At 37.2% G+C, this 11,234-nt stretch overlaps 1 non-coding gene across 1 annotated transcript; it reads right to left on the reverse strand.

Moving 5' to 3' along the window:
• Positions 1 to 7,493: 7,493 nt before the first annotated feature.
• LOC122752110 lies at positions 7,494 to 7,596 on the reverse strand. The gene has a single exon (XR_006355910.1). It is a non-coding gene; the product is annotated as a U6 spliceosomal RNA (small nuclear RNA).
• Between the last annotated feature and the right edge of the window lie 3,638 nt (positions 7,597 to 11,234).

An 11,234-nucleotide genomic window follows, 5' to 3' on the forward strand; every position in this document is an offset into this window, starting at 1 on the left:
AATTAAAACACTTTTTTTTTAGGGAAGAGTAAGCAAATGTGTGGCCCTCTTCCCTTTCCAGATTCATCTGGAATTGGTTGTTTTACCATATTCCATACATTCTGTGATCAAGACAAACTGGAATGCTCCATGTACTATCCCTCAGGTCTTTGTCTACAGTTTCTCATGCCTGTGAGTACCTGACTCCTCTTCTTCACCTGTTAAACTTTTACCCATCCTTTAAGACCCAACTAAATTTCCACCTTACTCCATTATATCTCCTCGGTGGCCTTTGAGATTCTGAACCACCTCTTTATTTCTTCATCTCCCTCGGTTTCCATGACACTTCCTTTTTAGAGTTCTCCTCCTACTTCTTTGAAAGTTTATTCTCTTTTCTTTTAGGCTCCAATCCACTGATTCAGGCTTCCTTGATTCTCTACCTCCTCTACGACTTGTTAGCTTATTTTTCTCCTAATTCTTCAACACAGACACACCCTAAAATTCTGCCCTTAGCCCACTGAGTACATTCTTTGTCAATCTGATTTGTTTTACTCCCATGGCTTAAAATATCACTGTATGATTCCCAAATCTCTATTTCTAACCACAAACTCTGACCAACCTCTCCTGACTTATATTTCCAACTACTAATTATATATCTCTATCTTTGTAAATTTACCCAGCTCTTCAAACTCAAGATATCCAAAACTAAAATAACCTTTCTCTTAAAACTTTCCACTAATTTCTCTATTTTTGTTAGTGGCGCCACCCTACTCCCAGTCATCATTTTACCCTCATTCCTCATCCAATCAGTTCCCTAGTCCTCTTGATTCTATCTCAGTAATAAATTTTTTATCCCTTCTCTTTTCTCTGATTGTAAGCATCCTGTACCAGGAACAGGAATTTAGCTATCTAATCATCACATTAGATTACAGTTTTCCTCCTTGATAATGTTATGATTATATCAAGTATCAGACATTATCTCAAGCCTTAAGCCATTATCTAATACATCACTTTTTGACAAGACTACCTTTTTAGTTGACCTTCCCAACTTCTGTCTATTCCTTCTCCTATTCATCCTTCACATTGTTGCCTGAGTAATCTTTCTAATACTATAATATGCTGATCATTACATGGTTCTTCCTCTACTGAGAAAACTTCAAGGGCTCCACATTGCCTACTGATTAATATTTAAACTCCCAATCCTGATGCTAAATGCCCTCTACAGTCTGGTTCCAATCTATCCATCCAGCCTCATGTAATACCATGCCCTGCTTTGTGCTCTACTTTCCAGTTAGATTGAGCTACACCTTTGCTTCAACCATCCCTAAAACTAGCATGGGCTCTTTGAAAATCTCTAATTCCTTCAAGGCCCAAATTATTTACTTGATGTGTTTTCTGATCTAATAATCTCAAGGTAAAATTGTCCCTCCTTAAATTTCCCTAGGACTCCAGGACTCTCTTTATCTTATTTATTTGCATCAAAATCATGTGTACATGAACATTTTCCCTCCCCTTAGAGTTTATGCTGCTTGAGAGCAAGATCCATGTCATATCTGTCTTCAATGATTAATATAATGACAGCATATAGTAGAAACTTAAAAATAAAACATTAGCTAAAATGCATTGAGTAATAACCATTCCCTATTTTTTTTTTTGGTGGAGCAATGAGGGTTAAGTGACTTGCCCAGGGTCAACACAGCTAGGAAATGTGTCTTAGGCCAAATTTGAACTCAGGTCCTCCTGACTCCAGGGCTGGTGCTCTATCCACTGTGTCACCTAGCTGCCCCATAACCATTTCCTTTTAAACACGTTTGCTTTCTTCAGCTCCATGCTCTTACACATCATTTTCATCAGAACAGTGTATCATAATTTCTTTCCCAATTAAACGTATCAGTTGCTAAAGGGTGTATACATTTCATTGAAATGACTTGTATAGATCTTGATTTCAGGTTGACAATTTGAATCTATAAGCCATAATGAACAGCCTGCCCTTACTTTATATGTCACTTATACATGTGCCCAGAAGCTACTAAGTGATAGGCACATTCAGTAAACAGATGAACAAACAAAAAATAGCAACAGAATGTGGGATTCTGGCAAATGGGGATTTTTCCATAAAATTGGCAGATGCAAAAAAGGCCTGGTACTGAAATTGAGATAGAGAGTTTGGAGCTTCTGAATTGGACTACTGAATTGGACTTCTTATTCTGTTCATTGGCTCTTTTCTTTTTTTCTTTTTTTTTTTTTTTGACATTTCCAGTCTCCTTGGAATTAATGCTAAATAAGTGTATGCCTTGAGCTCATTTTTAGTGCTTAAGGACTGATGAATAGATGTCTTAAGAGACTGTATTTATCAGAGATATAACTAGTATAGAACTGTCTGGGCTTTGTTCAAGGACACCACAGTGAGGAGGGCCACTATTGAGGGCTGGGGATACTCTCTGGGAAGAATTTTCCCCATAGATATCTTTTTGTTTTTGTTTTTGTTTTTGTTTTTGCAGGGCAATGGGGGTTAAGTGACTTGCCCAGGGCCACACAGCTAGTAAGTGTCAAGTGTCTGAGGCCAGATTTGAACTCAGGTACTCCTGAATCCAGGGCCAGTGCTTTATCCACTGTGCCACCTAGCCGCCCCTCCCATAGCTATCTTTAATAGTTGGATCTGGTTGCTGTAAGGTACAGGTACCATCTTTGGACCACCAAGTCCCATAGGTTCCTGTCACTGTGTGTAACCTTTTCTGAGGAGGTCTTTCCCCAGCAATGAAAGGTGGATTATATCCTCTCGCCAAGAGCTGGTATTCATAGTTTGAATGCCAAGTAAAAATATTTCTACTTACAGTTGGGTATAAGAGATGACTAAGTTTTTTGGGGGATAGAATGTTGAGTTTTTATTTAGGAAGACCTGAGTTCAAATACTGCATCAGACATTTAATAGCTAGGCAAATCACAAAACCTCTCTCAGACTCGGTTTCCTCATGTGTAATATGTAAATGATAAAATCATCTCTCTGGGTGGTTGTGAGGATAAAATGAGATTAGATGTGTAAAGTTACTCATAAATGTTAAAGCACATTTATAGGCATAAATTCTAGATACGATTTTTATTACTTAAAGGAATATTTATTGACAATAGCACAGGAAAGAAGTAAACATCCTGCCATCACAACAGATCACCTCCTCAAAAGCCAGGTGTTGGATGCACTGTGGGGACCGGAGAGAAAATGTTTTGCACTACTGGACCCTGTCACATATCTTTTCAGTGCAGAGTTGCCTTTCTCTAGGTCCAACTGCTCAACTCATTTCCTCAACATTGGACTCACTTTCATCATTTAAATTTTAAGCTCATTTATTATTTAATAAGTGCAACCTCTGTGGTATGATTAAGGTGCAACGGCATTAACTTGCTTTCAGGGAATGGGAAGGTAATTTCTGCTGCGTCAGGAGGGCACTTCATTTCTACTCACCACCTGGCTCATGGAGTTTTTATTTAAATTGAATGTTAATTTTCACTGTTATAAACATTCAATTATTAGTGCCAATGGCAAGAAATGGCATAGAAAATTAAAAAACTACAGTGTTCCTGTGCTTATATGCGAATGTGAGCATTTGTAATGTTATGCTTACTCATAAAACTTTAAACCAAATAGTGAAGTCACATTCAGAGAACCTGAGTTAAAAAAAAAAAAATCATCCAGTTTCCTTTCAAGTTTTCCAGCCAGCTCTTCCTTGCCGATTTCCTACATGGAACCATCACTTCCTACCTCGAGACAAAGAACTTCTGGGTTTTAGGTTCCTCATCTGTAAAATGAAGTACAGTTATCCCTCCCACATCAACTTACCCTGTCACAGTTTTGATGTATCACAGGCCAGCATAAGAAATGTAATTGGAATTTTGGAGGAATTTTGCTGAAGCCACAGATGACACATGAAGGACAATAGATGACACAGAGTCTAAGACCAAATACTTAATCCAAATTTTGCAATAAGGTACTGTAAATACCCCATAAAAGAAAAAGAAAAAAATTCAGACTTCTTTGGTACAAAGGGAAGACCAAAAATTTTTAATTGGATTTTTTATATTGTGCCACACCCCTAACCCCAGCAATGTAGAGTGGATAACTGCGGTTGAACTAAATGGACACTAAAATAATTTCAGGTTCTGAATCCTGTGAGCAAATGAGAAACTTAAAACTTTGCCATCTTCTCTGATTTTAAGTTTCCCTGAGTTGAGGAAATTAACTTTTTTTGTTTGTTTAAAGACCCTTCAGCTAGACTTTGTTCAGAGAGTATAGGAGCATAAATGTAAATATGAGCTAACAAATTGAGTTAATGAATGATATTGTCTCCATTGCTGCTTAATTATATTCATTCTTCAATAATTTAGTGGTTCTTTGATCTCATCAATTTGGCTACTCCTTGAAACAGTGCTGATCACAACCCAGCTATAATATCTCATCCTATGTAATTCTGACCCTCCTCTTCCCATAAATCCTGCATGAATGATACACTCCATTTGCTGGAGGTTTTCTTTGAGGGTCTTTCACATTGTATCTATATCAGTGCAATATTAGAGGTGTCCTTCTGTTGCCTCTTGCCCTTAATATATGATAGGATCACCTCCATTTTTGATCATACATGTACATCTTATCTTTTGTGCATAGGGGTGATGGTAAATGGTGTTTTTTTTAATTTTTTTTTTTTGCTGGGCAATGAGGGTTAAGTGACTTGCCCAGGGTCACACAGCTAGTGTCAAGTGTCTGAGACTGGATTTGAACTCAGGTCCTCCTAAATCCGAGGCCAGTGCTTTATCCACTGCACCACCTAGCTGTCCCGATGGTAAATGTTTTACCAACCAGCCCTCAGGAGGGAGGGAGGACATACTTACATATATGCATGAACATACATATATACATATATATGTACACCTACACATACACACATCACTCCTTTAGGTTTAATCTGAATTATTAACATTTTCACCATTACTTTAAGTTGTCTAGACAAGCAATAAAACAATAAACCAAGTATTGATTTGTAGCATTTGCTACTGATTTCTTTGATTTAAATTCTCACATTGAAAATTTAACAATTGGCCCTGGAGCTAGTCCACTCTGGCTACAGGACACTCCTGCTTTTTGCTCAAATCATTGTTTTTAATATGATCTGGGGAACGTTCACTATCCTTTGCCCTGTCACCCATGGTTTTGATTCTTTGAAGATCATAGCACTCCATGATTGCTAACTGTATAGCATTAGTGATGGAGATGGGCATGGGGATGGGGATGAAGATGGGGATGGAGATGAAGATGAGGATGGGAATGGTAACCAAACTTGTGGTTTCATTGACATGGGGAAATTCTAGGTAAGAAAATTTCCACTACCAATGCAGGTTGGTGCCTCTTCTGCAACTGATGGTCTCAGAGAGCTGCCCAGACCACTATGAGGTTTCTCAGTGTCCCAAGCCAGTATGTTTCAGGGGGCAGAAGTTGAATCTGTTTTCCTGGCTCCAAGGCAAGCTCTCTGTCTACTATATCATCTCACTTCTCTCCTGCTGCCATTATAAAGATTATTTTTGTGTCAGTGAGTAACCTGGGGTCAATGCAAGCATCGTGCTATTTCCTAAATGTAATTTAGCCCACTCTTTCTCTGATTCAATTGTGGAGCCAGTTCTCTACCTTTCTGCTGTGACTGCCCAAGTTATAGGCACTGATGGAATAATTGAATTGGCTGACTGCATGTCACATATTAAGCAGTAGGCAATGTCATTCCATTGCTTTTTCAAAACTTTGGGTTATAAGACCCATCTCTTATTAATAGAAACTTTAAAACATTGCAGAGATGACTATATTCATTGAAATTACTCTCTAAATATGTAGTCCTAAGTAGATGGCAGCAAATGCACAGGTCAGACACATATCCAAGATTTCAAGAGCTGATGGTTGTCAACTCCCTATTCAATAAATATCAATGACTTCCTGTTACTTCTGTGATCCCATATGAAATCCTAATTTTGGGTTTTTAAGTCCTTCATAACCTGGTCCCTTCCTACCTTTTCAACATTTTTATGCCTTACTCCTTTCCCTCAAGGTACTATGCAATCCTGTCCCTCATATAAGACGCTCCATCTCCTGACTTTAGGCATTTTTTTTTTGGTGGGACAATGAGGGTTAAATGACCTGCCCAGGGTCACACAGCTAGTAAGTGTCAAGTGTCTGAGGCTGGATTTCAACTCACATCCTCCTGAATCCAGGGCCAGTGATTTATCCACTGTGCCACCTAGCTGCCCTGAACTCTCGGCATTTTCACTGGCTGATCCCTAAGTCTGAAACTCTCTGCCTCCTTATTTCTGCCTTTTACCTACTTCATTTTGCTTTAAATCTCAGCTGAAGATGAACCATCTAGAAGAAGCCATTCTCAGTCTTCTTTAGCATCTTCTCTCTCAGATTTTCAAATGTATCTTGGATACATCTTATATGTATGTATTTGATTGAATATTGTCTTCCCCAATAGACTTTGAGATCCTTGAGAACAGGGATTATTTTGTTTGTTTATTTTGCTGCTCTTATATCCCTAGAGCTAGGAAAAGTGCCTGACACATAGTAGGAGCTTAAAATGCTTACTGACTGACTTCCTCACTGACGTGGTATGTACTTAACAAATGTCTGTTCACTTAACTTGACTGTAATTGGACATAGGAAGTGCCCAGTAATGCTAAGAGCATGGTTGAAGGGAGGGGACTCAAGGTATTCAGAAAGAAGGAATACATTCAATCAGATTGGCAAAATCATTGTAGAGAATATTACCAACAAAATAGAATAAAAGGGGGCAACTAGGTGGCGCAGTAGATAAAGCATCAATCCAGGATTCAGGAGGATCTGAGTTCAAATCTGGCCTCAAACACTTGACACTTACCAGCTGTGTGACCCTGGGCAAGTCACTTAATCCTCATTGCCCACCCCCCACCCCCATAAAACAGAATAAAAAGTGCACAGCAAAGAACAAAAGAAAATCTAGAAGGAAGCACAGAAAAGTGGAGTTGCTTTGGAAACAATATATAGGATTCATTACATGAGTTCTCATGAAATGGAAATTTATTATTTTATATTGAATCCTCTCTTATGTTCTGATGTGTAAATGGACATTTTTCTTTTCTCATTATGTACTTAAGTTTGTTTAGAATTTTATTTTCCAAAATATATGTAAAAACAAATTTTGACATCAATTTTTGGGGGGCGGGGCAATGAGGGTTAAATGATTTGCCCAGGGTCACATAGCTAGTAAGTGTCAAGTGTCTGAGGCCACATTTGAACTCAGGTACTCCTGAATCCAGGGCTGGTGCCTTATAAACTGTGCCACCTAGCTGCCCTGACATCAATTTTTTAAAACTTTGTGTTCCAACTTCTCTTCCTCCCTCCCTTCCCACCTCCTACCCCCAAGAACTCAAGCAATTCAATATAAGTTACACATGAGTAGTCATGGAAAACATTCCCACATTAGCTAGGTTGTGAGAGAAAACAGAAAAATACAGAACAGTTCATGAATTTGCATGTCATCCTTGCGCAGGGGCCATGCTAATCTTCTCTGTATCGTTCCAATTTTAGTATATGTGCTGCCAAAGCGAGCTGTGTATTTAAGTTTAAAATTAATAAAAGATTTTAAAAAATAAAAATAAAAAAGAGAGAATACTTGAAATAGAAGAGAGAAAGAAAGGTAATGTGAATGAAGTCTTCCTGATGTGTATCTTGTCACTGGACCCAGATGGCTCTGAAGGAGAAAGTGAGGTTGGTGACCTTGCACATCCCTCTGTCACTTAAATCCAATTCATTGCAACTCACTACATCAACCCCATGTCATGGTCCTTTTAAGTATGAAGAACAAACAACAAGAGGATTAGAGATGTGAATGCACAATGCAAGAAGTTGGGTGGTGCTCTTTTTCTATGTCCCTCTCCCTTAGGCACTGATAAAAGTATCAAGAACCTTGATAAATGCCTGGTCAGATGTTTTATTGTATATATTTTTGAATAGTATATTTCTGAGCTTCCTGTCCTTTCCATAATGGAAGAGAGTAAGTGTCTAGGCAGGACTTAGAGGTCAAGGTTTCCGTGAGATTAGTTTAACTAGGAAGTGATTCTACAACATTGTAGGTACAAAGCCAAATCTTAGGATATTAGAACTTCAAATCTGGAAGGGATCTCCAGAGGTCTTAGGGTCAAATCAACTAAGGCCCGCAGGGGAAAAGTGACTCAACAAAGTCACACAGCAAGTTAGACTGACCAGAGTTCTATCTCAGATGATTAATAATAATAATCCATCATATTTGTATCACATTTTACAGTTTACAAATTGTTTTCATATCCGTTATTTCATTTGACCCTCATAGCCTTGCCAGGCAGCTCAGCAATTATCATAGGTTAAGTGATTTGCTCAAGGTCATACAAAGAATTAGAAGCCCAAACACTTGATTTTCAGCCATCTTCTTCCAGGGTTATTATGGGGGAAATGCTTTGCAAATCTTAAAGTGTTATATAATTGTGAGTTATTATTATTATTATTATTATTATTATTATTATTTTAAGTCTGGCACTCAGCCTACCACACCATTATGCTGGGAGCTAATTACACATTATTATTTATTACTATCGTGGATCTTAGTTCTTCCCTTTCTCTTTCCTTTTGGCTCCTATACTGCTTATAAATACAGCAGAAAGTAAAGAAGAGAAATAAAAGGAGAGGAAACCAATTCTCAATTCAATTGAGCAAGCAAAAAGAAGATCCCAGTTTGTTTGCATGCTGTGAAATATTTTGGTTGGAAAAAGGGAGAAACCATTGCCTAAAAGTCATCGAGGTGGTACAGTGGATGAAATAGTGGGGTGGGAGTCAGGAAAACTTCAGTTCAAATCCAGCCTCAGAAACATGCTAGCTGTATGATCTTGGACACTTAACTTGTCTTCCTCAGTTTTCTCAACTGTAAAATATGGCTAGTGACAACACTTCCGGCTCAGGGTTGTTATGAGGAACAGATGAGATGATATTTTTAAAGCACTTAAAAATGCATTTGATCTCTTTTGTCTTCCCCACTAAAATGAAATGAGGGGATTTTGCATGGGGTTTCAGTTAGCCATTGTCCTATTTCTCTTGTAACTACAGAAATTCAGTAATTGACTGAAATCAACAATCATAGAAACTTAGACTTTTAGCACTAGAAGATTACTGAGTATCAGAACCAGGGCTAGAACCCATACATTCTAATGGTTTCTCCACCTCTTTAATACCACTCAGTTTTGTTTTCTTGCCCAACTTATCTAAAAGGGAATAATAAATATTTTTAAAAGATGAAATAAGGAACACATGTTTAAAAGTGGAGGCTATGCCATTCAACATTTTGAATTTATTCACATTCTTAAATAATATTCAAACGCAAACACATGTAGCCTTCTAAATGTTATCCATTCATTATAAGTCCAATATTCTATCTACTCTATGCTCTGAACCAGCAGTTTTCAAACATTTCGTTCCCAGGTCTCCTTTATACTCTTGTGGGTCATTTCTCTACCATATTAAAAATTCAAAGTGATGTCATTTAAAATATTCACTTATTCATTTATTTAAAAAATAATAAACCTATTTCATATTAATATAATATATTTAATGAAAAAATAAATATATTTATCTGCTCTAAATCACTATTGGTCAGAGAAATGAAAATTAAAACAACTCTGAGGTATCATGCCATACCTATCAGAGTGGCAATTATAACAAAAAAGATAATATTGGATGTTGGAGGGGATGTGGGAAAACTGGGATGCTAATCCACTGTTGACGGAGTTGTGAACTGATCCAACCATTTTGGAGAGCAATTTGGAACTGTGCCCAAAGGGCTATAAAACTGTGCATACCCTTTGATCCAGCAGTACCACTGATAGGTTTATATCACAAAGACATCCTAAAAAAAGAGAAAAGGACCAATTTGTACAAAATTATTTACAGCAGTTGTTACTGTAGTGGCTAAGAATTGGAAATCAAAGGAATGCCTATTATTTGGGGACAAGGTATGGCATATGATTGTGATGAAATATTATTGTGTTATAAGAAATGATAAGCAGGATGATTTCAGAAAGTCCTGGAAAGACTTATATGAACTGATGTAAAATGAAGTGAGTAGAGCCAGGAGAACATTGTACACAGTGACAGCAATAGTGTTTGATGAAGAATTGTGGAAGACTTAACTATTCTCAGCAATACAGTAATCCAAGACAATCCCAAAGGACTAATGATGAAGCATACTATCCACCTCCAAAGAAATAACTGATATTAATTGAACACAGACTGAAGCATGCTATTTTTTACTTTCTTTGATTTTTTTTCTTTTATTCAACTTTTATTATACAAAATGACTAATATGGTAATGTTTTACATAATCATACATGTATAACCTATATCTGATTGTTTACCACCTTAGAGAGACTGAAGGGGAGGGAGAAAAGGAGGGATAGAATTTGGAACTCAAAACTTTAAATAAAAATGTTCATTATTTTTAAAAGAAAAATAAATATATTTTACCAAAAAAAATGTGAGGAGAGTGACATTGTTTTACCCATTTTGCAATTTTTTTTTGTCAATATGAGCCAGCTAAATGGCACAGTAGATAAGGTACTGAGCCTGCAGTTAAGAAGACCTGAGTTCAAATATAGCCTCAGACCATTACTATCTGCAAAACCTTGGGTGATTCACTTAACCTTTTGCTCTCAGTTTCCTTAACTGTAAAATGGGGATAATTATATTACTTAACTCTCATGATTGTTGTGAGGATCAAATGAGATAATATTGGTAAAGTGCTAGTCACAGAACCTGGCATACAGTAGGCACAATATAAAAGGTAGCTACTATTGCTCTTATTGAGGTCTGGCTTAATTAGACTCTCATATCTGCTTCTTTATTCAATCTGTTATGATATATTATTCTGTTTGAAGTAAATGAAGATAATCCATTCCCATACAGATACATAGTTGGACAAAGGAGGAGTGTTTAATAGGCAAATGATATCTTAGTATTGTTATAATAATAGTTTTGACCTCAAGGACACTCAGGAAGGGTCTTGAACCCTGCTTCCCCCAAGGTTCTACAACTCATAATTTAAGAACTGTTGTCCTCAATTTTAAATTACTCTTTACTGGGGTGGTCAAAGTTGTGTGTAAGTGACCCATTCTTCTCTTGTCAGTTGTTTATTGCCTCTGAAAGAATATCACTAACCTTGCTC

Source organism: Dromiciops gliroides, chromosome 3 (assembly GCF_019393635.1).
Source record: "Dromiciops gliroides isolate mDroGli1 chromosome 3, mDroGli1.pri, whole genome shotgun sequence".
NCBI classification, from domain to species: Eukaryota; Metazoa; Chordata; class Mammalia; order Microbiotheria; family Microbiotheriidae; genus Dromiciops; species Dromiciops gliroides.